The sequence below is a fragment of the Bos indicus x Bos taurus genome, chromosome 14 (genome assembly GCF_003369695.1).
Source record: "Bos indicus x Bos taurus breed Angus x Brahman F1 hybrid chromosome 14, Bos_hybrid_MaternalHap_v2.0, whole genome shotgun sequence".
NCBI lineage: Eukaryota > Metazoa > Chordata > Mammalia > Artiodactyla > Bovidae > Bos > Bos indicus x Bos taurus.
In genome coordinates, this window is record NC_040089.1 from 27518149 (window position 1) to 27539681 (window position 21533).

Consider the following 21533-nt stretch of genomic DNA (forward strand, 5'->3'; position numbering starts at 1 on the left):
TCTAGACTAATCCATCTTGAAGGCGCAAAGTTCATTTAGAGGAAACTATTTTCTTTTAAATTGGAGAAGGAAATGGCAACCCACTCCAGTGTTCTTGCCTGGACAATCCCATGGACGGAACAGCCTGGTGGGCTACAGTCCACGGGGTCGCAAAGAGTCGGACACGACTGAGCAACTTCACTTTCACTTTTACTTTCACTGCCTTTTATAATTACAGAAATATTTGACTTTTTGATAAAATAAAAGGAAAAAATGAACCACCATCTCACTGTTAACATTTTTATTTATTTTCATTTAGTCCTTTTAAACTGTACATACATTTTCCCCCTTTTTTCCTCCCTTTTATGTTTTCAAATGTATGTTGTACAAGCAAGCTATAGTTATAGTACATAAGTATATTTATATATTATATAAGGGTGTACTGTGCTGTGCTCAGTCTCTACAGTTGTGTCCAACTCTTTGCGACCCTGTGGACTATAGCCTGCCAGGATCCTTCTGTCTATGGAATTCTCCAGGCAAGAATACTGGAGTGGGTTGCCATTTCCTTCTCTAAGGAATCTTCCCATACCAGGGAAAGAACCTGTGTCTCTTGTGTCTCCTTCTTTGCAGGCCCATTCTTTACCCACCGAGTAGGTACTACCTAAATCACTTCAGTCGTGTCCAACTCTGTGCGACCCCAGGGACTGCAGCCCACCAGGCTTCTCCGTCCACGGCATTCTCCAGGCAAGAACACTGGAGTGGGTTGCCATTTCCTTCTCCATTGCATGAAAGTGGAAAGTGAAAGTGAAGTTGCTTACTCGTGTCTGACTCTTAGTGACCCCATGGACTGCAGCCTACCAGGCTCCTCCATTCATGGGATTTTCCGGGCAACAGTACTGGAGTGGGGTGCCATTGCCTTCTCCCACTGAGTAGGTAACCAGGGATTAAACCTGGGCCCTCAAAGTTAAAGCACCAAGTTCTAACCACTGGACCGACAGGGGATTCTATCTTTTTTCTCTCATATTTTCTCTCTTTCCTTCTCACCTGGGTCCTTCCCTCAGACCAGGAACTCCAAATCAGGCTGCATTAGACTTGCCTAAGGGAGCTTTCAAAAATGTACTAACACCTGAGCCACCATATCTGTGAGCATGTCCTGTTCACAGGTCTGTTTTAAAGCTTCCCAGGTGGCTATGTTTGAGATCTGCTGCCTGAGTCATTTGAACAATCTCAGTTCTTTAATGTACAAAACCCCTTCATTTCCTTTCTATCTCCTCCACTTTACAGCCAAATATCTTGGAACGGTTGTTCATACTTGCTGTCTCCTTTACTGTCAGGTTACCCCTAGTTGAAATTTGCCGGGGTCCAGCCCCGGCTGATCCAGGGTATTCAAAGGAGAGACGGCTTCGGCGATTATTTATTTATTTATTTATCAAAGATATAAAGAGTAATAGAATGAGGATAGCTCAGTAGGAAAATTCAGTGGAGAAAAGAAGCTGAGTAGCTTGGTTTACGCGGAAAATCAATATAACCCGTGACACCAGGTTAGCTCTGACCACAGAGGCCGCAGGCGCCCTCTCGAATAGCGGAAGGTGCCCCACCTTGGACACCTTCTTGAGTGGGTCTTAGAAGCCCAGGCAAATAAATGGTCGCAGAGGATATCCGCGCTCCAGATGGAGACTCGGCTGGAAGTTAAGGGGAAGAATGACATGGGGAGACCAAGCGTTGGTGAGCAAGGCCCGTAGCTTTATTTTCAACAGGGGTTTTTATACCCTAAGTTACACATAGAGGATAATAGGGGATGCAAAGTCAGCAGTTTTTGATCCTTATCAAAAACCAGGGTTTCTTTCCTGCAAATTTATCGTATACAAATGGTTTAGGTGATCTACATCATTTTCTGGCCAGAAGGCTTATTAACATTTTATGACTCTTGACAAAGACTTATCAACCGTAAGACTTATTTTCTCTAAGAGTAATTATCTTAAGGTTTGGCGCCATCTTCTGAAGATAAAATTGTATTCCTATAGGGCGGATGTGTAATGGGTTTACAACAAAGGAAAGAATTTATTACCTTAAGGGTCTAAAGTTACTAACACCAAGGCCACTACTTATTTTTTCTACATACCAACTATATTAATTAATACACATTCAAGGATACAATTCAGGGGATGTGAAAACTTGGCAACAAGCATTGGCTCATCAATGAAATCTTTTACTAGTTTTATTCTGACAGTTTCTAACTCTCTGAGAGGCTCTAAACTTTTAGTCTCTGGGAGACAGTAAACAATCGTATGCATAGCTGTAGGAGTCCGGGTAAACTTGTCAGGCGAGTTAGAGAGCCATCTGAGGGGTTTGGATTTAAACACTCCTAGTTGCCCAAGAACTTTATTAATTGGAGCTGTAAGTTAACTCTTTGACAGAGAGAGTGAGATGATGGTGGGGGACAGCCCCCAGTAAAGTCAGAGGTGAGAGCACAAAGCAGTAAAGTAGGCAGACTCTGGTTTTTTGGGGGTAGATGCTCGAGAATATCCGGGGGGACTCCTGAGGCTTGATCCCGCCTTTGTGTATGCCGAGCCTCCTTCCTCATGACCTTTGTCACGAGTGGAATGCCTCACCGGCTCCCGGCAGAAATTTGCTTTCTGCTTCTAACATTTTGAATTCCATAACCTCCTTGTTCATAAAAATCAAGGACACTTCATCCCTGGTTGTACTTGACCTGACCAGGGTATTAGATGCTTGTGGCTGTTCTTTGTAAACCCCTTCATTTCCCTGGCTCCACAAAGCCCCTGGCTCATGGTTTCCTGTTCCCTCTTGCTGCTCTCCAATTATGTGGGTTCGATCTCTGGGTCGGGAAGATCCCCCAGAGAAGGAAATGGCAACCCACTCAGTATTCTTGCCTTGTCCAGAAACCCATGGACAGAGGAGCCTGGCAGGCTAGAGTCCATGGGACCACAAAGAGTTGGGCACGACTGAGTGACTTAGCATGTAGCATGTACCTCCCCATCTGCTTTTTGATGGTGGGCCCCTCCACTGTTCTAGCCTCCATCTTCTCTTCCTCTTACTCTGGTGTCTTCTCTCAAGAATTCCGTCTGTTGCCATGGCTCCCACTGTCCTTGGTAAACTGAAGTGTGGCCCAAACACCCCCAAAGCTGCAGATCCATGGAACCAAATGCCTTCTGAACACCAGCTGCTACTGCTGTGTGCGCTCAAGTCATGTTCCGACTCTTTGGGTTCCCATGGACTGTTATCCACCAGGCTCCTCTGTTCATGGGATTCTCCAGGCAAGAATACTGCAGTGGCTTGGCATTTCCTACTCCGGGGGATCTTCCCAACCCAGGGATCGAACCTGTGTATCTTATATGTCCTGCATTTGGCAAGCAGATTCTTTACTACTAGCGCCACCTGGGAAGCCTTCTGAACACCTGAATCACTTAAAAAGAAAAAAATCTGCTTTGTTTTTTTCTATATCCTCCTAAAATAAGGAAGTGCACCCAGTAAATCTCAACAAAATGCCAGGTGCCTAAAATGTTGCTGGGCAAACATTATTTTCAAATGCATGTTCTCAGCACTCCACCTCAAACAGCTCCTTGAAGTTCATAATCTCATAACGAAAGAGTATCATTGCCCTCCCATGCTGAATCCTGGGCTGAGAATGACTGGGGGGTGGGGATGGGGGTGGGGGGTGTTCTCTCCCCAATCTGTCCTGCCTTCTTCTGCTGGCCCTAGACAACTCAGGGGAGGATGTTACACTGTGCTTGTGTACAAAAGTATGTGTACACATTCATTTGAATGTATTAAGTAACTAGAGTGAATAGTTTCCAGTTTCTACAAAGTTCTAATTTGCAGGGCGGCAACTGAGCCCGCGCGCCACAACTACTGAGCTTGTGCTCTAGGATCAGGGAGTTGGCAACTACGGAAGCATGCCCTAGAGCCCGTACACTGCATGAGAGAAGCCACCACAGTGAGAAGCTCCTGTTCACTGCAACTAGAGAAACTTGGAGAGGCAACCAAGACCCAGCACAGCCAAAAATAAATGAATAAATAAATGAATTTTTTAAAAAAAGAATTGAGAAAAACAAGTAGGGACTGACTATGGTCAGTGCTCTCTTTCCCTGCCTCTGTCCCTCCAAACCACCTGGTGGAGAAGGATCTTTTAGAGACCTTCCTTCCCAGGCCCCACCGCTGGGAGTGGGCAGAGTGGGTGGGATGGCTGGGGTGGGGTGGATGGAGTGGGCGGGGCTGTGAGAATGAAGAAGCTGAGCTGAGGGGCTGTTTTGAGGCAGGAGGGCTGGTTGACGGATGTGGGTTAGTGGTTGGGGTGCTCCACCCAGGGCCCCTCCACTCCTCTGAGCTCACCGAGGTCACTGTTCTCTGGGGTCTTGTCTGACACACTGCCCTATAGGGTCAAGGCCAACAGGAGCTCAGCCAACAATGTAATAAGACTATGGAGGAATATTTCAAAGAAAAACTGTTACAGTTTCTATAAGAGGCAGAACTCCCAGAATGGATGGACCAATAATTTAAACATAGCCTCATAAGCATGAAAAATAAGCTCAGGAAACTTATTAGCAATAAGAAAAGGACAATGAGAAACAAGCTATCTCCCTAAATGTACTTTTAATAAAGCATACATTAGTGTGAAGAGTAATGGAATGGACATGGCCAAGGAATGAATTAGTCAATTGGAACACGAGACTTGGAAAAATCTCCCAAAAGGGAAGAAAGGGCAAAGAAATAAAAATTATTTTTAAAAATTCTTATGGAGGATAGAAGAATATCTCATTAAAATGTTGTCCCAGAAAGAGATAGAAATTAAAAATGGAGAGGAGGAAATATTTAAAGAAGAAATACAAGTAAATACATTTTCATTTCTCATTTTGTCCCTATATTTATAAATTATAAAAAAATAAAATTTGCAGAATTAATTTTTTAAAGAAACCAAATAAGCCTTAGATTGTAAAGACATATAGAGTACCAAAGGGAAGAGATAAGAAAACACATCCACATCTTATAGTCACTACAAGACAAAGGAAATTCTAAAACCTACACATAGAGAGAGACGGATACAGAAGAACAAAAACCAGATTTTTATGGAGAGTGGAGAAGTGTCTCAAAAGCACTGAAGAAAAAAAATCTTAGAAAACATATGAATTTTATATTGAAGCAACTGTAATTTAAATCTCAAGACATGAAATAAATATTCTCAGGCATGTAAGGCTTTGATCTTTTTTTGCCATGCAAAACTCCTCACTGAGAAGAATTTTGCATGGAGCATTTAAAAATAAACCCAGGAGACAGTGTTGCAAGAGATACACTAAAGAAAAGATGATCAAATGATTTGATGCTGTTGGTCATCTTTACAGATTGCTATGACCCTAAAATTCTTGTTTGGAAGCTGATTAAGATGAAACACCAAAAAAGTAAGGGACAAACTGCAGAAATAGATACAGGTAGTAGAAAGAAATATGTGTCAGTAATTACATAAAGCAAATAAACTAAACATGCCAATTAAAAACAAATATTGACAGGTGCTGTTTTACAGAAGACACGCCTAAGCATATTGGATACAAAGGTTGAAGGTAAAGGATGTTAAAAATATGTCAGGAAGATCCTGTTCTCAAATAACCTTCAACACATTCTTAGGCTGTGTCTAGATCCCCATGACCCCATTGAAAGCCATTTTAAATGGAGTAAAATGCCATCACTTTTCCAGTTGGGCACTTGCCGTGTCATCTTGAGGGAAATAACAATATATCAGTTACTTTTTTGCATTTTCCTATTTATTTCACGTTTCTTAGCCATTTGGACTTGGTTAACTTGGTTTCATAACACTTTTCAGGTTTTCTAATACCTAATATTATTATGTCTCTAATACATAATTATTATTATGTATTATTACAAGAAAATACTGGTATTTTCTTGTAAAATTTTAAGCACTTCATGTTCATTATAGATAGGTGCCTGTATTAAAATGAGTTTCTTTGGTTCTATTTGGGTATCTTTTATCTGCAGAATTAGGATCCAGTACCTCTGTGCCTGCCTTATTGAAAAATCTCTTAATGTCAATGAATCTGACACCAGCCCCTGCCCAGCCTAGGTTTAAGTGATCATTACGATTCTTAGTTTTTTGTTTCATTTAAAATTTTTTTTCTAACTTAGGCTTACATATAAAATATAGGACACTTGATTAAATTTGAACTGCAGAATACAGGAGTTCTGTGTTTTTATTTGCTAAGTCTGGCAACCCTACTCGAATTATTCTTCAAATAATAATAATAATAAAAGAATAACTGGCTTTTAGAAATTTTCGGGTAAGTTGCTCAGCTTCTGCACACACAAAACATCAGTGATGCTTAACTCCAGACTGAATTCAGAGTTACAGTGGAAATGCTAGATTCATCCATGAATTTAACACCAAAGAGGCAACTCTTAGAGCAAATCAGGAGATACTGAACATTCATCGTTTGATCTCACTGTCTTTACTATTCTGAATTTTGAAAAAAATAAGAAATCTTTTTGTTAAGTCCCCAAAGGATTTTTTACAAACATTATTATTAGATGAGAGCAGGTCCTCTCCCCACTACTGCCTATCATATACAATTTGCCCAAGACAATGTAATTTCCAAAAAGCTTATCCAAGACTGAATTGAAAGTAACTCCTCGCCATGATGAGCTCAGAAGCCGCCTGACACTGAAAAAAATCAGATATGTCTTAGGGGTCCACTCACCCCAACCAAATCTGGAGTCATCTTCAGCTGTCCCTTTCCCTGAGAGGTGTACCCCATTCGACACTGTGTGGTGGGCCTAACAGCTGATTCTCAGAGGCAGGAATCTGAGGTAGCTTTCTGTTTTCTTTTTTAAACAAGTAGTGTTCAACGTTTTGAAAGGAACCTGGAAGTTTGACACTTCTCACTTAGCAGATCTTGGAGGAAAATCGAAGAGACCGAAGCATTGTGAGCTGGGGAGTAAATTTCCATCATTGCCTAGAGGGACCATCTGAGAACTGGGGTCAGGGGAAGGCCAGGAGGCGTGGTGTGTTCCTTGGAACTGGCACAGAAGGCAGAAATGGCTGCTTATGGTCCGTCGGTTTGTATTACATTTCAGAGAGGAAAATAAAGGCTGCTTTGATCTCTTTTTGGTCATGCATGATAATAGGGCTCAAAACCCTCGTCCTAGTTCATGGACACACCAGCTTCCAGATTAACTGAGTCATATACACAAACAAGAGAGACTGTTTCATGTGAAATAGTTTAGAACAAACTAACTATGTTGTATACTTATACACACAGCTATGGAATTGATCTTTGGAAAAGCTTTGGTACTTTCCAAAGTTCAAAGTGTTTGGAAGTGACAGTTTAAAGTAAAAAGCGTTTGACTTAAAATTATTGGTTAGTGTTTCATAAGACCAGCCTCTGAGGTAAGTATTTCAAGGTAATTAATTTCATTTAATCTTCACAATAGCTATAAGGAAACCCATTATTATCCTCATTTTATAGCTAGGATAACTGACACTCAGAGAGGTTAAGTGATTTGCTCAATGTTAAAGAGCTAATGGTGGCAGGTCAGGGTTCAAACCTGAACTTTTGACAGTTCTATATTGTATATAATGTCTGTATTTTATTTTACTTTTTTTTAAAGTTAAAGACTATTAGCTGCCCAGGAGGCGCAGTGGTGAAGAATCCACCTGCCAAAATAGGACACTCAGGAGATGTGGGTTCAGGAAGATCCTCTGAAGGAGGGAATGGCAACCTGCTCCAGTATTCTTTCCTGGAGAATCCACGGACAGAGGAGCCTGGAGGGCTACAGTCCATGGGGTCGCAAAGAGTTGGACACGACTGAGCACGCATGCATTAGCTGCTACAGAATTGGTAATATTGCTTTCGTTCATTCCTGGAAATGCCGAATTGGTGTTGGTTTTGAGAACTAATCACACTTGGCTGTTTTGAATATCTGCAAGTAAATTTAATCTTAAAATGAGATTGTTTTCTTAGCAAAGCAATGAGTATAGGAATAAAAGCAGAATGAGGTTTTGAGGAGGAAGAAAACATTTTTGTTCCTTTGAATGCTATTGATCCAGCGCAGATGATTCAGAATAAAAAGCCATTTCAGCTAAGTTTGGTTTGACTTTGACAAGCGTGGGGAAGTAAGGAGGAGGAAAGGGAAGTGACCATAAGTGAGTGGAGAGGGAAAGAAAAAAGAATTATGACTCACTGCAATGGGACCCCACTCCAGTACTCTTGCCTGGAAAATCCCATGGACGGAGGAGCCTGGTGAGCTGCAGTCTATGGGGTCATAAAGATTGGGACACGATTTAGCAACTAAAATCAAAACCATTTTTTGCCCAGATAACACAGACTCTTTTTACTCAAAGTATTCAAATACTCTGAACTTGTTGCCACACTCTTGATCATTAAAAAAAAAAAAAACTCCTCAGGTTTGAAAAATGTTAGCTTTCTAAGAATCATCAACTGCTACTTTTTATTGTGTGTTCTCAAATGATGGCTTATGGCCTTTTCTTGCCTTTGAATACTATGACTTACATTTATAGTTTGTCTCCTCTAAAGGCAGCTTCAGTGTAGACGATCACGGGGATGCATTAGCGATGGAAAGATACACAAATATTAATTTCCAGACAAATAAAGTGAATGGAGCAGTTTGACAACTGTGCATTCTAAAACACACAGAAAAGACTTATATGCGTAGGTGACTGAAGCAGAAGTGTTGATGGTTTGTGTAGTTTTTAACCACATCCATGAATCTCTCCTGTGAGAATTCAATCCAGTTCTACAGAGCTAGTGTTTTGTATAATAATCTAGTGAGAGATAGGAAGATGAGAGCTAATGGCAAGATGCTTGCCTTGGCTAATGAATTAAATACTAACAATCAAAAATTAATTTTTTTCCTCTGAAAGAAGCAGATGTATCAAAATTCATATATCTGTTGCTCTTCTTCAAGTTCTGTAACTTTAAATATGTTATTAAATTCTTCTGAGCCTCAATTTTCTAATCTGTTAAATGGGATTTCCTATTTTCTCCCATGATTGTTCAGAAAATATATTTAAGAGTGCTTTGTAAATGGTCATATACTTTTAAAATAGCATTTATATAAAAGTAGCTCAGATTATTTAGGAAAGTTTTCACCAAGCTAGTTTCAGTATAATCAACATAGGAACATTCTTATCTTCCTAAAGTAGATATGGTAAATATGAAATTTAACCCACCTTTTGCTCTCTGTAAGGAAAATTTTAGTATTTTAAATATCTTCATAACTGAGATAGTCTGCTCATGGTAAAGTGGAAAAATAAATGAGATCCTTGGCCAGATGCTTAAAAAATGTGAAGTGTCTGACCTTACAGTTTTGAAAATGATTTTGGGGAAGCTGCCCTACAAAGGGGCTCCCCAGGTGGCACTAGTGGAAAAGAACTTGCATGCCAATGCAGGAGACATAAGAGACACAGGGTTGATCTCTGGGTCGGGAAGATCCCCTGGAGGAGGTCATGGCAACCCACTTCAGGATTCTTGCCTGGAGAATTCCATGGACAAAGGAGCCTGGAGGGCTAAAGTCCATGGGGTCGCAAAGAGTTGGGCACAACTGAGCGACTGAGCATATACACACACACATTTCAGTGGATACAATATGGTGACTACAAAGATTCAGAGACTCAATCAGAATGAGTCAAAAAAGTTTTTTATCTCCTTTCTGTATATGGTTCAAAGAGCTGATTTATCAGGCAATTCTCCCAATTGTTAGAGTGGGGTCTTCTCTAATGATCCAAGTGTCCTTACTGGATACTTACAACTCTCCTACCACTGGACAGGCTAAGTTCATAAAAGCTTTTATAGACTCCTCAGTACAATTATTTTTTGTTCTTAATATTTATAGGAAAGTAAAGTAACCCAAATTGCATATCAAATCAACAATCTGAAGTCTGTGAAAGCTTAATTAATATAATGCTTATAATTATATTCCTCCATTAAAAACTGACATTTGAATATTTGAGTGTATGGATTAAAAATGCTGCATTTTAATAAGGTACTTTAGCCCTGTAAATTCAGTGCATGAATGTTTTATGTTTCCCTCTATACAATTATAATTGTGGGTTTGTATGCTTCTGAGATCAGAAATCCATTTTCCCTCTAGTATGTTTTAAATGTGCCTAGAGAATGAATTGGAAGGGTGTGGATTTCTGAGATGGGAGTGGACCCCTAGGGGAGCCTTTGACTCTGTATGAATAAGCAAAGGGAAAGTCTGGTGGTGGGGTGCCTGGTAAGCATTTTGGTGTTATTTTCTTTGTGGAATGGGACGAAATTAAGAAACATTGCTTACTCTTAATGTTTCAATTGCTGGGTTTACAATTTTTATTTTTTTACTTTTATGTGTGCTAATTATGATTCTTAAGTCTGTCCCTCTTCATTCTTAAAAAAGTAGCTGGTCTTTCCTTCACGTTCCTTCTATCACTAGCTATCAACCAACGCCAGACTCCCTGTGGCTTCACCCCTGAACTCTCCACAGATGCCTTCCAAGCCTGCTTCTTTTGCCCACTCTTTCTCCTGAGACACCTCCCCTCACTGAACCTTTACACTGAAAGTTTTTTTTAAGGTTAGGTCCAAGAAGCCCACTTTTTGTTTTTTTGGCTATGCAGGTCTTAGTTGCGGCATGTGGGATCCAGTTCCCTGACCAAGGATCGAACCCCGGCCCCACTGCATTGGGAGCCTGGAGTGTTAACCATTGAACCACCAGGGAAATCCCTATACTGAACCTTCTATCTAGGTAACTAATGGTTACCTTGAATGCAACACATCTAAGCTTATAAATCCTTCTGTCAGAACTTAGTTTACCTCAACACTTATTATTATTATTTTGCTTATAGCATCACCATCTTTTGATTCACTTGGATTTGAATCAGCAGTATCTTTCAGGTTGTATCACCTCTGGGTTGCTCTGGTCAGATAATCCAAAGTCAAGTAATGCTGGACCAATTCTGTCCCTTTTTCCATCAAACTCGTTCTGTATTTCAGGTCTTCACTTGCTTTCCATTTTGAGCATTCTCTGTTCTCTGCCTCCCTCATTCTGCCCAATCTGACCTCCATACCACAGCTCACGAGTCATCCTCTGCTGGTGGTTTGAGCTTTTTGACCACTACTCCCCTCCTGGCTGCCAGCACAGATACTGTCCAATGACTCCCCATTCTACTGAACTTCTAACTTTCTAATCTGACATTCACATTTTCTAAGATACAACCCTAGCTGTCATGTCATCCATTCTTTTCTTTCTCCTTATCCTTCATGAGTGATGAGGTGCTAGGGATATGTGATGTGCGGGACAAACTCCACACCTGCTTTTCTAGAGCGTGCAGCTAAAAGACAGATAGATAAGCAATCCCGTCAAATGTGATCAGTCCTCTGATAGGGAAGTGTGGGGGTGGAAAGTGAATGCACAAGGATCTCTTACTGAGTAGGGTGAAGAAACAACACTGAAGTTGAAATGTTTAAAAATTAATCAGCACAAGAAAGAGCTTCAATATCCACAAATCAATCAATGTAATACACCACATTAACAAATTGAAAAATAAAAGCCATATGATTATCTCAATAGATGCAGAGAAAGCCTTTGACAAAATTCAACATCCATTTATGATAAAAAAAAAAAAAAAAAACTCTCCAGAAAGCAGGAATAGAAGGAACATACCTCAAAATAATAAAAGCTATATATGACAAACCCACAGCAAACATTATCCTCAATGCTGAAAAATTGAAAGCATTTCCCCTAAAGTCAGGAACAAGACAAGGGTGCCCACTTTCACCACTACTATTCAACATAGTTTTGGAAGTTTTGGCCACAGCAATCACAGCAGAAAAAGAAATAAAAGGAATCCAAATTGGAAAAGAAGAAGTAAAACTCTCACTTTTTGCAGATGACATGATCCTCTACATAGAAAACCCTAAAGACTCCACCAGAAAATTACTAGAACTAATCAATGAATATAGTAAAGTTTCAGGATGTAAAATCAACACACAGAAACCCCTTGCATTCCTATACACTAATAATGAGAGAATAGAAAGAGAAATTAAGGAAACAATTCCATTCACCATTGCAACGAAAAGAATAAAATGCTTAGGAATATATCTACCTAAAGAAACTAAAGACCTATATATAGAAAACTATAAAACACTGGTGAAAGAAATCAAAGAGGACACTAATAGATGGAGAAATATACCATGTTCATGGATTGCAAGAATCAGTGTAGTGAAAATGAGTATACTACCCAAAGCAATGTATAGATTCAATGCAATCCCTATCAAGCTACCAATGGTATTTTTCACAAAGCTAGAACAAATAATTTCACAATTTGTATGGAAATACAAAAAACCTCAAATAGCCAAAGCAATCTTGAGAAAGAAGAATGGAACTGGAGGAATCAAGCTGCCTGGCTTCAGGCTCTACTACAAAGCCACAGTCATCAAGACAGTATGGTACTGGCACAAAGACAGAAATATAGATCAATGGAACAAAATAGAAAGCCCAGAGATAAATCCACACACCTATGGACACCTTATCTTTGACAAAGGAGGCAAGAATATACAATGGAGAAAAGACAATCTCTTCAACAAGTGGTGCTGGGAAGACTGGTCAACCACTTGTAAAAGAATGAAACTAGAACACTTTCTCACACCATACACAAAAATAAACTCAAAATGGATTAAAGATCTAAACATAAGGCCAGAAACTATAGAACTCCTAGAGGAAAACATAGGCAAAACACTCTCCGACATAAACCACAGCAGGATCCTCTATGACCCACCGCCCAGAATATTGGAAATAAAAGCAAAAATAAACAAATGGGACCTAATTAAAATTAAAAGCTTCTGCACAACAAAGGAAACTATAAGCAAGGTGAAAAGACAGCCTTCAGAATGGGAGAAAATAATAGCAAATGAAGCAACTGACAAACAACTAATCTCAAAAATATACAAGCAAATCCTGCAGCTCAATTCCAGAAAAATAAATGACAGAGTGAAATAAGCCAGAAGGAAAAACACCAATACAGTATACTAACGCGTATATATGGAATTTAGAAAGATGGTAACGATAACCCTGTATACACAAAATTTAGAAAATACAGCTCATTAAAATAAAAATTGTTGGATTTCATTTCCCCAGGTCAAAAAAAAAAAAAAAAAAAATTGGGCCAAAGAACTAAATAGACATTTCTCCAAAGAAGACATACAGATGGCTAACAAACACATGAAAAGATGCTCAACATCACTCATTATCAGAAAATTGCAAGTCAAATTCACAATGAGGTACCATCTCACGCCAGTCAGAATGGCTGCAATCCAAAACTCTACAAGCAATAAATGCTGGAGAGGGTGTGGAGAAAAGGGGACCCTCTTACACTGTTGGTGGGAATGCAAACTAGTATAGCCACTATGGAGAACTGTGTGGAGATTCCTTAAAAAACTGAACATAGAACTGCCTTTTGACCCAGCAATCCCACTGCTGGGCATACACACTGAGGAAACCAGAATTGAAAGAGACACGTGTAGCCCAATGTTCATTGCAGCACTGTTTATAATAGCCAGGACATGGAAGCAACCTAGATGTCCATCATCAGATGAATGGATAAGAAAGCAGTGGTACATATACACAATGGAGTATTACTCAGCCATTAAAAAGAATACATTTGAATCAGTTCTAATGAGGTGGATGAAATTGGAGCCTATTATACAGAGTGAAGTAAGCCAGAAAGAAAAACACCAATACAGTAAACTATGCATATATATGGAATTTAGAAAGATAGTAATGATAACCCTGTATGCGAGACAGCAAAAGAGACACAGATGTATAGAACAGTCTTTTGGACCCTGTGGGAGAGGGAAAGGGTGGGAGGGAGGGAGAGGGAGAATGGCACTGAAACATGTATAATATCATATAAGAAATGAATCGCCAGTCCAGGTTTGATGCAGGATACAGGATGCTTGGAGCTGGTGCACTGGGATGACCCAGAGGGATGGTACGGGGAGGGAGGTGGGAGCGGGGTTCAGGATGGGGAACACGTGTATACCTGTGGCAGATTCATGTGGATGTATGGCAAAACCAATACAATATTGTAAAGTAATTAGCCTCCAATTAAAATAAATAAATTTAAATAAAAAATTAAAAAAAATGAAAAGAGCTTGATCTAATTTGCAGTTGGAAGGTGTGCACAGGTTGCAGTGTAGAAAGATGACTTGAGAGAGTGGTCCTCAAGGTTTAGTGTGTACTAGCATCTTTTGGAGAGCTTGTTAGAACACCCTTTGCTGAATCACACCTCCAAGTAGATCTGGGAAGAGCCTAAGAATCTACATTTTTGACAAGCTCCCAGGAGATGTTTAAGCTCCACATTTGAGAACCACTGCTCAGAGGGAAGCAAGACTGGAGGCTGGAGGCTATCTATAAGGTAAGCTGTGATGAGTGACCTGGACTATAGGAGAGTGCAGTGATGGAGAGAAGTGCAAGGTCTTGAGAGCTGTGCAGAGCTGGACAAGCCCAGATTAAGCCATTGATGGGATGTGGAAATAATGGGAGGAAGGAGCCAAGATGGTGCCTAATTTCTGGTGTCAACCCCTCTTTGGATTGTTGTTGTTGAGTCACTCAGTCATGTTCAATTCTTTGCAACCCCACGGACTATAGTCCGCCAGGCTCCTCTGTCCATGGGATTCTCCGGGCAAGAATACTGAAGTGGGTTTCCATTTCTTTCTCCAGGGGATCTTTCTGACCCAGGGATGGAACCCAACTCTCCTGCATTGGCAGGCAGGTTCTTTACCACTATGTCACCAGGAAAGAGCCTGGGTGGATGGATGCAGCTTAAAAAACTGAGATCGAAGAAGGAGAAGCACACCTTAAGGCAGAAGGTGCCGAGTTCAGCTTGAGGTAAAATATGATGCTGCTACCAAGCATATAGGTGCTGAATTGTACTTCCTGTGTTTGAATGTCAGCTTTATACCCTCCCACCTGGAGAACCTCAAATTTATTATTTTTTTTAAATCAAGCTGTGCAACGCCTTCATTAATAATAAACATTTTAAGTGAAAATAAGGAATGAATTGATCAAAAAACATCTCACTGCAAGTACTTAAATTGCTGACTAATCACTGAACAACTCCAATACTGTAAGTTAGTAGGGTCTACACTCACTCTGCATACATGTTTAACTACAAACAGATGGTCAAACAAAATCTTTAATCCCCTGTGCTCTAATTTCCTCATTTCAGTATCATGATAAAATAGTAACCACTTCAGACGATTGTGGTGAGGATTAAATGACATACTATATATAAAATGAAACAGTTTCAGCCATATTTTACCTGCTATGAGTAATTTCCTTCACATAACACTGGCTTTTTCCAAACTGGTACCTTTTTCCCAAAGGCTGCACATTCCATGTTTTTCTCTCTTTGTCCCTTTGTATATTCTGCTTCCTCTGTCTAGAATTTCTTTCTCTCATTCCTGAGCTGTACTTAGTTGCTCAGTCATATCCAACTCTTTGTGACCCCGTGAATTGTAGCTCACCAAGCTCCTTTGTCCACAGGGATTCTCCAGGTGAGAATACTGGAGTGGGTTGCCATGCCCTCCTCTAGGGGATCTACCCAACCCATGGATCCCACCCAGATCTCCGACATTGCAGGCAGATTCTTTGCAGTCTGAGCCACCAGGGAAGCCCTCTTTCATTCCTACTTATCTCTAAATATTTACTTCTCAGGGTCAGCATCAACTGCCACTCCATGAAGCCTTCTCAATGGCCCTTTGGCCCAGTGATCTTTGTCTTCTCACCTCCTAGCCCCCTTCATTTATGATCCCATTTTAGAAGCAACAATGTTTAACCCTGTGGTCTGATGTCTCCTTTACATGCCTTGTACTGGCAATGATGTCCAATCACGTTTCATGACTTTCATTTATGCTTGCGCCCAATTCTTGAATGAATTCTGAAGTTAGACTAAACATTACGGATAGCTGTTGCTTTTAGTTTTCACCAGCATTTGGATTTGAAGTTGGGGACACTGTTAGGATATCTTTATGTTTAATAAACCACACTTGGGACTTCCCTGGTGGTCCAGTGGCTAAGACTCGGTGCTCCCAATGCAGTGGGCCCAGATTCTATCCCTGGTTGGGGAACTAGATCCCACATGCCACAACTAAGAGTCCACAAGCTGCAACTAAAGATCGCTCATGCTGCAACTAAGACCTGGCACAGACAAATACACAAATAAATAAAAATAAGTATTTATCACACTTGTATCCATAGCTACATGAGTTTATAAGTAGTTTATTAATTCAAGAGTGATTAATATCAACAAATCTTCTATTGCATTGTTTCCTGCTCCTTGGGGAAAACAATTCCGGGGTAAATAAAAATGTGTGTGGGTGCTCAGTCGATTCGGTTGTGTCTGACTCTTCGTGACCCTATGGACTATAGACCACCAGGCTCCTCTGTCCATGGGATTCTCCAGGCAAGAATACTGGAGTGGGTTGTCATGCCCTCCTCTAGGGAATATTCCCAACCCAGGGATCGAACAAATCAATACTGCTTTCCAGTTCCAAAAGAAAATGTACATTAAAAAAAATTGAGTAAGGATAGCTCTCTTTTTCTACACACACACACGTACACACACAGTGTTCTTAATAATTCTTAACACTCAGTTCTGTTTTGATTTCCTGTCTTAGTAGCATTTCAATATGGTCTACTTGTGGAATTGGGTCTCGTTAAAAAAGCTTGTTTCTACCATCTCTGCTTCATTTCTACCAACGAATATGTTCCAGAATGCCTTTTTTTTTTTTTTTTTTACAAAACAAACCTGGAATAAATTCAGAGCATTTGCCAAGAAATATCTCTTGATCATCTTTTTCCCTGAGGAGGGTGTAAGTGGATTACAAGACTAAAAACAGGAAATACTTTGAAAATTGCTGAAACTCAGTGTGGGAAAATAATAATAGAAAATATTACTCTTTTAAAATTTTTTCTGAAACACATACTTTAGGGAAGAAAATGATAAAGATATTATTCTTCCTTTATTTTTTAAATTAATTAATTTATTTTAATTGAAGGATAATTGCTTTACAATATTGTGGTGGTTTTTGCCATACATTGACATGAATCAGCCATGGATGTACATGTGTCCCCGCCAGCCTGAACCACACTTCCCTCCCCACCCTATCCCTCTGGGTTGTCCCAGAGCATGGACTCTGAGTGCCCTGCTTCATGCATTGAACTTGCACTGGTTATCTACTTTACATATGGTATTATTCTTCCTTTAGAAGGATAAACTTACTCTATCAAAAGCAAACTCTTTTTTTCTTGTCGTAAAAGGAAAGCCCGGGCCTAAAAGGATACAATCTATGATTAAAGAAAGTTTTGTATTAGACCTGTGCCACGCTAGGTATTCATAATATACAGAAGCCTGATACTTCTACTACATAATCCTATGGACTCTTCTTTCCTCTTGCATCTGGGGAGCTCTAGCCTGTGCTTGTCTGGGCATGAAATGTTAACCTTTCTCCCTTCACATTTTTTGAAGAAACTGCTCTTCTATCTGGAGGCTTCCCAGGTGGTACAGTGGTAAAGAATCCACTTGCCAATGTAGGAGATACAGGAGATGCCAGTTCGATCCCTAAGTCAGGAAGATTCTGGAGGAGGAAATGGCAACCCACTCCAGTCCTCTTGCCTCGGAAATTCCATAGACAGAAGAGCCTGGTGGGCTACAGTCCACGGAATCTCAAAGAGTCGGACATGATTGAGCACGCATGCATGCTCTCCTCGCTAGATGTACCAGCAGACAAGTTCCTTGCCCCCAAAGTTAGGTTTTGTAATGTTGTAAGAATTTGTATCACAAGGTCCTGCAAAGTTTGAGAAAAGCCAAGGCCAATTTCTTGCAGAACCATCATAAACAGTATTTCTCTAATCTCCAACATTCACCTAAAGTCTTCACCAGCTCACACAGATCCATGTAGTAGCTCCAGGGCATGCCTATGGTCCATGCAGTGTGAGTCTGGTGGTAACAATGTAGCTTATTCTGTCCTCCTCCTTGTCGCAACAAAGTTGTGATACTGAGTGTTTGACACTATGTATATATTTAGAACACAAGGAAATGCAAATGCAAGAAATCTATACAGTCATTACAGTGAAAAAGACATTCTTTCAGGACTAGCTAAACTCCCTCCAGTGCGTACAGTGGTCTTTTTGATCATACCTGGGGAACACAGATTATGGTGACAGCATGGCCAGATTCATCCGCCTTCCCTCCTGAAAGGGGCTGTGATGTCCTTTCTCTTTCAACCACGGCAGTCTCAGCCCAGGTGCTGCTTCCCCCTTGGGTCAGCTCTTCCTCCTCAAACCATCCCTGGTGTGGCTATTGAAGCCAAACACACACACACACACACACAGCTTTACTTTTTTACTAATTCCTTCCTGTCCTTTCCTGGTGGCTCAGATGGTAAAGAGTCCACCTGCAATTGCAGGAGATACAGATTCAATCCCTGGGTGTGGAAGATACCCTGGAGAAGGAAATGGCAACCATTTCCAGTATTCTTGCCTGGGAAATCCCATGGACAGAGGAGCCTGCTGGGCTACAGTCCATAGGATCACAAAAGAGTCAGACATGACTGAGGGACTAACACTTCCTGTCCTAGTCTTCCCCCTCCATAGCGGGGTCTCTGCAACTTCCTGTCTCTTATACCATCTCTCTTTTTTTTTCCAAGGACACAGGACCTTTGAAACATTTAGACATTTAGGGACTCCTTTATCTTATTCTTTTAATTAATTAATTAATTTGGCTGTAATTTGGCTTAGATGCGGCGTGTGGACTTTCTCTAGTTGTTGCACATGGGCTTCTCTCAAGTCTGTGGTACGTGGGCTTCGTTGCCCGACTAGGGATTGAACCTGTGTCCCCTGCATTGGAGGGCTTCCCAGGTGGCATTAGTGGTAAAGAACCCTTCTACCACTCCTGGTTAGATGTAATAGACGTGGGTTTGATTCCTGGGTCTGGAAGATCCCCTGGAGGAGGGCATGGCAACCCACTGCAATATTCTTGCCTGGAGAATCCCATGGACAGAGGAGCCCAGTGAACTACAGTCTATAGGGTTGCAAAGAGTCTGACAAGACTGAAGTGACTTAGCACACGCTAAAATTTATCATTTTAACATGTATAGTTCAGTGGCATCAAGTACCTTCTCAGTGTTGTACAACCATCACCACTGTCCAGCTTCAGAGTTTTTTGTCACCTCAAACAGAAATCACTTACCCATTTATTAGTCACTCTCCATCCTGACTCCCTCAGGCCCCTGACAACCCCTGAGCTTCTTTCTATTTTCTTGGATTTGCTTATTCTGAGTATTTTGAAGACATGTAATTATGTGCAGTCATATGTGGCATTTTGTGTCCAGCTTCTTTCACTTAGCATGTTTTCAAGTTTCATCCATTCACCTTGTAACATGTATCAATATTTCACTCCATTTTACGACTCAACAGTATTCTATTTTAAGGATATATTTTTTTATCCATTCATCCATTAATGAACATTTTGATTTCTTCAATCTTCTGGCTATTGTGAATAGTGCTGCTGTGAATAATATGCAAGTTTTGTTTGAACAACTATTTTCAGTTTTCCTGGCTTTATATGTAGGAGTAGAATTGCTAAGTCATTGGGTAATTCTGTATTTAACTTGTTGAAGAATCATCAATCTGCTTTTCACAGAGGCTGCATCATTTTACATTCCCTTCAGCAAAGCATGAGGGTTACAATTTCTCCACATTATTGGTGATACTTATTATTTTCCATTTCTTCAAACAACCATTGATATTCCCATTGACTTCTCTGATAGTCCAGTGGTTAGGACTCCTCCCTGCCAATGCAGGGAATGTGGCTTTGATTCCTGGTTGGGGAACTTAGATTCCATATGCCACAAGCCCTGGCCAAAAAATGGGAAAACAGAAGTCCTGGTAGTAGGTGTGAAATGGTCTTGTTGTGGATTTGATTTGTGTTTCCCTATAGCTAATGATGATGAAATCAGTCATGAACATTCACTGGAAGGACTGATGCTGAAGCTGAAGCTCCAATACTTTGGCCACCTGATGCAAAGAACTGACTCATTGGAAAAGACACTGAGGCTGGGAAAGATTGAAGGCGGGAGGAGAAGGGGGTGATAGAGGATGAGATGGTTGGATGTCATCACCAACTCGATGGATATGAGTGTGAGCAAGCTCTTGGAGTTGGTGATGGACAGGGAAGCCTGGCGTGCTGCAGTCCATGGGTTGAAAAGAGTAGGACACGACTGAGCGACTGAACAGAACTGAACTGAATGATGATGAGCATCTTTTCATAAGCTTGTTGGTCAGTTGCATATCTTACATGGAGACATGTCTAGTCAAACTTTTGACCCACTATTAAATTTTTTTTTTTCTTTTTTGCTACAAAACAGCTTTTATTCATTTGATCATCAGAGAGGAAAGGTATACTAACATTCCAGTAGAAAGCCTTACAAAATATGAAAGGATAGCAGTGATTGCTACAAAGAGATGCCTTGTTGATCTTGGCATCAAGTTAAAAAATTATGGGAGATTCTTCAGGCTTTGGTTAAAAAAAAAAAACACTATTTGAACTAAGTCTATTTTTAAAATCTAATTTTGAGAAAATAGAAATTTTTTTTACCGTACATGCTCTTCACACACCTGAGCAAGTAAGGAAGTGGTTATAATAAGGCCAGCTGGTCTTCCACTAACAGGACCAGAGCCAAAGTTCATGCCTGAGTTCCTCCACTGCAGACTAGGTTGGGCTGTTTGTTTTTGAGTTCTTTTGGTTTTTAAGAGGGCAATTTATAACCAATTGCTTCTGGATACTGTGGGAAGTGAAATCGTCTCCCAAAGTTGTTCATGCCCTAACCCTCCAAACCTACGAGTATGATACCTTATACAAAGGAAGGCACTTTGCAGATGTGAGTAAGTAAAGGATGTCGAGATAGGATGAATATCCTGCGTCATTTGGAGGGTACCAGAGTAATCACAGAGATTGGAGCAGGAGAAGGACATGTTATGATGGAAGTGAAGGTTGGACTGATGACTTTTTTTTTTTTTTTGCTACACTGTGTGACTTGCAGGGTCTTACTTCCCCAACTAGGGATTGAACCCAGGCCCTCAGCAGTATAAGTGCAGAGTCCTAAACACTGGACCATCAGGGAATTCCTTAGAGTAATACTCTTTGAATATGCAAGAAGGGGCCACAAGCCAGGGGGACTCTAGAAACCAGAGAAGGCAAAAATCCAGATTCTGCCCTAGAGCTGCCATGAATAAATATGGCCCTGCTAACATGTGGACTTTAACACAGCAAAATTCCTTTCTGACCTCTGACCTCCAGGACTGTAAAGTTATAAATTTGTCTTGTGTTGACCCATTGACTTTGTGGTAACTTGCTAAAACCATACTTGGAAACTAATACAGATCTAGTGTTTTTGAAGACAGGAAATATATTTTAAAAATATAATAAAAAAGTAAAGCTCTTTGGGAAGAGATGAGAATGATTTGGATAG

At 40.5% G+C, this 21533-nt stretch overlaps 1 non-coding gene across 1 annotated transcript; it reads right to left on the reverse strand.

Annotated features, from left to right (window-relative positions):
- Positions 1–21112: 21112 nt before the first annotated feature.
- TRNAI-UAU lies at positions 21113–21185 on the reverse strand. The gene has a single exon. It is a non-coding gene; the product is annotated as a tRNA-Ile (tRNA).
- Between the last annotated feature and the right edge of the window lie 348 nt (positions 21186–21533).